The sequence below is a fragment of the Otolemur garnettii genome, unplaced genomic scaffold, assembly GCF_000181295.1.
Source record: "Otolemur garnettii isolate 467f Iridium unplaced genomic scaffold, OtoGar3 scaffold00066, whole genome shotgun sequence".
Lineage (NCBI taxonomy): Eukaryota > Metazoa > Chordata > Mammalia > Primates > Galagidae > Otolemur > Otolemur garnettii.
In genome coordinates, this window is record NW_003852461.1 from 1959159 (window position 1) to 1965787 (window position 6629).

Here is a 6629-nt window from a genome sequence, read left to right on the forward strand (position 1 = left end):
TAGTGTTTTCATATACAATTTGAAATACTTTCATCAAGCTGGTTAACATAGACTTTATGTCATTTACTTAGTTATTGTGTTAAAACATTTATACTCTAGTTCTAGAAAAGTTCACTTGTACCCTTGTTAGACAGACCATATAGGTGATCTTTCCAGTCACCCTCCCACCACCCAGAGCCTAATTTTTCTATTTTTAGTGGAGATGGGGGTCTCAGTCTTGCTCATGCAGGTCTCAAACTCCTGAGCTCAAGGGATCCTCCTGCCTCAGCCTCTCAGAGTACTAAGATTACAGTTATGAGCCATTGTACCCAGCCAATTAACTTTGTTTTTTATTATTTTTTTAGGGCTAGGGTCTCATTCTGTCACCCAGGCTGGAGTACAGTGGTGCAGTCACACCTCATTTGCAACCTTGAGCCCAGGGTAATCCTCTTGCTTCAAGCCTCCTGAGTAGCTAGGACTATAGGTGCCTGCCACCACACCAGGCTAATTTTTCAATTCTCTGTAGAGATGAGTCTTGCTATATTGTTCAGGCTGGTCTCAAACTGCTGGCCTCAAGTGATCCTCCCACTTTTGCCTCCCAAAATGCTGGTATTATTAGCATGAGCCACCATACCTGGCCTATTTTTTTTTTCAAAATGTGATTTATTTTTATTTTTGAGACAGTCTTACTATGGTGCCCTCAGTAGAGGGCTGTGGCATCACAGCTCACAGCAACTTCTAACTCTTGGGCTTAAGTGATTCTCTTGCCTCAGCCTCCTGAGTAGCAGGGACTACAGGCACCCACCACAACGCCCGGCTATTTTTGTTTGCAGTTGTCATTGTTGTTTAGCAGGCCTGGGCCGGGCTCAAACCCACCAGCTTTGGTGTATGTGGCTGGCACTCTACTCACTGAGCTATGGCACCCAGTCCCTGGCCTACTGTTTTTTAACTAACTTAGTAAAACTGCTTATGTTTGTGTACTGTTGATGAATTTTAGCACACATAAGGATACCTGTAAGTACTGTCACAGTGATGGTTCCGTCACCAAAAAACTCTCTCCTGCTGCCCTTTTGTGGTCACGCCTTCTCCCCTCATTTAGCTCACGGGAACCCTGCCCTGTTCTCAGTCACTATAGTTTTGCTTTTTCCAAAAGACCTTATGAATGAAATCACACGTAACCTTGGACCTATTTATCTTTGCTGGAATCAAAGCAGCTCCCCTCGACAGGAAACCTACTCCTAATTGTACATTACTTACAGAGTTGATGGACCAGGAAAATAGTCAGTTAGAATGCTTAGGAATAGGATGTTCTGGGTAATAACTTCTTAGGCTACTTAGAAATTAAGCAAAATCCCCTTTCTCTTTTTTTTTTTTTTTTGAGACAGAGTCTCATGTTGTCGCCCTCAGTAGAGTGCTGTGGCATTATAGCTCACAGCAACCTCAAACTCTTGGGCTCAAGCCATTCTCTTGCCTCAGCCTCCCAAGTAGCTGGGACTATGGGTGCCCACTACAACACCTAGCTATTTTTAGAGATGAGGTCTCACTCTTGCTCAGGCTGGTCTTAAACCTGTAGCTCAGGTAATCCACCCCCCTTGGCCTCCCAGAGTGTTAGGATTACAGGCGTGAGCCACCGCGCCCAGTCAATAAATACGTGTTACTTTTTTTTAAATCTTATTTTATTTTATTTTATTTGTTGTTGTTGCAGTTTTTGGCCCGAGCTGGGTTTAAATCCGCCACCTTTGGCATATGGGGCTGGCGCCCTACTCCTTTGAGCCACAGGCGCCTCCCAAATGTGTGTTACTTTTAATAAATGGGGACACTTGGACTCAGAGAGCGGAAGTGACTTGCCTGATCTGGTGAATAGTGATGCCAAGGTATAACACCCATCTTCTGGATCTTTCCGTCATTTGAGTCAGACATATAATCAACTCCCTTGATTATTGTGTGAAATATTTCTTCCACATAAAGTGGAAGTTTTAGAATAGGATTCTTAAAGTGCTAAAATGCAGCGTCCTGGACTCTGTCACATTCCACTGAATTTTAATCTCCAGAGGAGATTAAATCTCCCAGTAATTTGCCCTGTAAAAAGGTCTCTAAGTTATTCTTAAGGATGCTAAAATTTAGGAGACAGGATTGAGTGTGTATTGACCCCAGAACTTCTCTAAGAATACTGCCTTGTTTTTAAATAAAGCCCCAATAAGGGATTCTTTTCCCTTACAAAGTGTAGCTTTTATCTAAAATCCAAGGTTTTTATAGTCCAGTTTGGGGGTCGAGGGAAGTGGGAGAGGGGAGGGGAGGATGTATGGCAGAAGGGAGGGGGGCAGAAGGCGGGATCTCCCCTACTGTGCACCTTGTGAGGGTGTCTAACACTCCGGCTCTTCTACAAATGGAACTTCACCCTGGAAGTGAGAACAATGTAATCTAAATATTGTACCCTCATATTAATTTGAATAAAGATTAAAAAATACATAAATAAAATACAAGGTTAACCAGAGAACTATCATAAAGCAACATCCAGCTAGTCAAGATTTTGTTATTTTAGTCCCTGAGTTTCTCAAGATCAGTAGGAAATGTTAGAAGTCTCCAAGGCGAGACTACCTCAATTCTAGGGGAGCTGGGTTCTGTATGCTAATGATTGACTCATACATACACTCAGTCAATTTCTTATTATTTTCTTTGTTGTTGTTGTTGCAGTTTTTTTGGCCAGGCAGGGTTTGAACCTGCCACCTCCAGCATATGGGGCTGGCGCCCCAATCCTTGAGCCACAGGCGCCGCCCTCACTCAGTCATTTTCTTATTCATGATGATTCTGGCTGCACATAACAGAAAACCCTGACTCAATCAGCTACTGGCAGATTTTAGAAGAGAGTGCCATGATTATCCCTACATTTGGAATAATCACTCTGACTGCAAGAAGGAAAATGAATCAGGGGTACAGAAGTGAGGTCAGGTGGGAGTTACCAGCTCTGGCAGTATCAGCATGAATGGACAGAAGATGACGAGTTTGAGAGAGACTGAAGGGGAAGGAGAAGAATAAGAGGAGTCACAGGTGACCTGGGCATGTGGCTTTGAAGACAAGCTGGATGGGATGTTTGCCAGCACAGCAGAGAATGTTGGTTTAGGATCAGTGTTGGGGGTAGTACCAGTGAGGGGAAAGATGAGTCAGGGGTTATTGGGTCTGGAGCAAAGAAATGAAAACTGGACATCATCAGGGTCTGAGCAGTAGGCAAGTCACAAGAGCCCATCTCCGGTGCCCTTTCCCTCTGGAGTGCTGACATCTTCTTTCCACAACGTCAACGAATCAATCTGATGAATTAGCCCCTACTAAATAAAGCATGGCAGTACTTTACTATTTTTTGAAAGGAGAATAATAATACCAGTGTGCTCTATTTTATGCAAAATAGTTTTATTGCTTCTGTAAATAGGATATGCTCTTTTAGACAATTCAAACTATCCAGGAAATATACAGAGAATGGCCTCAGATTTCATCATGCAGAGCTAAGTAAACTTCACATTTTCATGACATTTCTTTTTTTTTTTTTTTGGTGCAGTTCTTGGCCGGGGCTGGGTTTGAACCCACCACCTCCGGTATACGGGGCCACAGGCGCTGCCCCATGACATTTCTTTTAAGCCTATGTCTATACCCATACATATATGATCTTACAAAGTAAGATCAACTCTACATGAGCTTATAAAAATTTTTCTTTTAAAAAATTTCAACAACATGCAGGTTCGGCGGCTGGAGCTCAAGTGGCTAAGGTGCCAGCCACATACACCGAAGCAGGTGGGTTCGAATCCAGCCCGGGCCTACCAAACAACAATGACAACTATAACCAAAAATAGCAGGCGTTGTGGCAGGTGCCTGTAGTCCCAGCTACTTAGGAGGCTGAGGCAAGAGGATCACTTAAGCCCAAGAGTTTGAGGTTGCTGTGAGCAGTGATGCCATGGCATTCTACCCTGGGCGACAGCTTGAGACTCTGTCTCAAAACAAAACAAAACAAAATAATATGCAATAGACTTTTTTTTTTAGAGACAGAGTCTCACTTTGTCTCCCTCTATAGAGTGCTTGGCATCACAGCTCACAGCAACCGCCAGCTCCTGGGCTTAGGCGATTCTCTTGCCTCAGCCTCCCAAGTAGCTGGGACCAGGCACCTGCCACAAAACCCAGTTATTTTTTTATTGCAGTTTGGCCAGGCCTGGGTTTGAACCTGCCACCCTTGGCATATGGGGCCAGTGCACTACTCACTGAGCCATAGGCACCACCACCTGCAAGAGACATTTTTAATGGTTTCTTTGTATTCCGATGTGTGTGTGTTGATACGTGTGTGTGTGTGATATATGTGTATGTTGATATATGTGTGTGTGTGATATATGTGTATGTTGATAGATGTGTGTGTGTGTGTGTACACACTTGTGCATGTGTAGCTTAATTCATTCAGTCCATCATTAAAGGCTATTTGTTTCCAAAGTTTTGTTCTGATGAACAGTTTCAGTGAATTTTTCTCACCACCCTTGTTATCTTTTTTCTATTTTAATCTGTAGGCTGGAGCCCAACTTGATGTTTATTCATTCATTTGGTCGTGCCAGAAACTGACAACCCATGAACTGACACTAGCCCCAAAGCCTAACTCTGTTGTTTTTCTTAGACTTCACAATATTTAAAAATCAGATTTCACAGAAATGTACATTTTGGGCTCCTTTTAGCAGAGATGCCCCTTCAAAGTGTATCTATGTTCCAGTTCCCTCGGCCCCCACGTTCCTTGTCCCTCAGCCACCTGGCTTAGAGGCCCCTGATTCATGGTCTCAGGGTTAGAAGCTGCAGAAGGGCCTGCCCACCCCCTGCACTAAGGTGTGGTGCCACCACCACGCGTGCTCTCAGCAGACTTCTGTTCCAGAGCTCGGTTGCTCCTTATTCAGGGGAGCACAGAACACTTGCCCCGATGGGGGTCTCTAAGGCTTCAACTCCTAGAAGCGAGACATTTGAGCCCCACCTGGGCAGACCTTCAGTCTCTTCCTCTGTGTCTCTTTCTGGCTCTCTGGGCACCGCTGACGCCCGCTTTCTTCCTCTGGCTGCTGCTGTGCCCATGTGTGCTCTACTCTCGGCCTCCCCGGTCCTGCCCTTCTTACCTCTCCCACCCTCACAGCCCCATCTCCGTGCTTCTGTGTTCTCTTCTTGCTTCTCCCGTCACTGGTGCTCTGTCCTCTGTTTCCCTGGTCCCATGGTCAACTGCATCCCCCTCCAAGTTCAGATCCCCACAGTGCCGCCTCTTGTAGCTTCTGCTGCACGGGTCGGGTCAGTGTGCACCGTGTTCTCTCCCTCCTGCGTCCTGATAGCACCGGTCACCTCCTTACTTTTTCCTCCTTCATCCGAGACCCCCATCTTCCTTCCTTCACGGTGCTGCCCCTTCTTTCTCTTCCTTTGCCTGGGGACCGATCGTTGGCTCTCTGCTCTTCAGTTCCCTCAGCCCACCTGTTCCTGCAGCCTCTTCCTCCTCTCCCTACAGCTGTCCCCACTCATCTGAGACCTTGCCTGGGAGGCGGTGTCTTCTCTTCTTGCTTTTCCTGACGCCCTGCTCAGTGTGCTCTGCCCACTTCTCATCCACGTTCCCTTCAGTTGCTACAGCCTCTTCCCCCTCCTTCTGCTTCCTTTTCTATTTCTTCTATTTGGGGGCCTTGCTCTCTGACTGTGGTTGAGAGGCCTGAGAGGCCTTTGAGATGAGCCAGGAAGACCAGCTCCCGGGCCTCCAGCCGAGCGAGCTTGGCCTTCATCGTGATCCCCAGGCCGGCAGCCCCGTGTGCGGTTCACCCCTCACAGGCTCGGGGCAGCATCTTGTCAATCAGAATCTCTGGGGGCCTCTGGTTGTCGTCGTCACTGCAGCTCTCTCAGGCTCTGTCTGGCTTCCCTCCCTGAAGTCAGGGTGCCTGTCTTCACAAGCTTCTGATACAGCAAGTTGGTCTTGGGACAATTTTGACAGGTGGTCTCCTTAGAAAGACGCCTTATCTGGACACCATCCTGTCCGGTTTCCACCACCAGGTGGGCTGCAGTCTGGTTGAAAAGCTCATTCCACCAGTGGAACTCCTTGGCAGGACCGTGTCCCACCCCACAAGTGTCCTGCTTCAGTGTCACCCTCAGGGCCAGGGTGATGCTATTTTCCTTCCTGCCCAGGGCTTTCCCTCGAGTCCATCCACGATTCAGGAGCTGCTGCTCAGCAAACTTCATCCCATGACTCTCTGGGTGAGAAAAAAGTCTACGTCCTCAGACTCTCACCAGGGAAGAAGAGGGGTGTAGCTTAATTCATTCAGGACCCCCTGTCCCCGCGGGGTCCCCGCCACGAAAACACACGCCGCACCAGACCCGTGCACTGCCATCTTCCACCATCTTCGTTTTCAAACTATTAACTTAAATAGCAGAGAGAGTCTCTCTGAAAGAAAAGGTATTTTTTCTGGGAATAGAGCATTGCAATGGGAGTCCGTGTGTCATACTAAAAGTTGTGTAAAGGGAGATGACTTTTTAGAGGAAAAAGTGATTCTTCCTTGACATTTACAAAAAAGAAAAAATGAGGACGACATAATTGTTTCGAAATAATTATCCTTGGCTACCAAGTTCAACAACTGAGGTGACACCAGTCCAAGGTTGGACAGGCAGTGCTC

At 46.6% G+C, this 6629-nt stretch overlaps 1 pseudogene; it reads right to left on the minus strand.

Moving 5' to 3' along the window:
* Positions 1–5629: 5629 nt before the first annotated feature.
* On the minus strand, positions 5630–6198 carry LOC100947258 (annotated as a pseudogene).
* Positions 6199–6629: the final 431 nt, after the last annotated feature.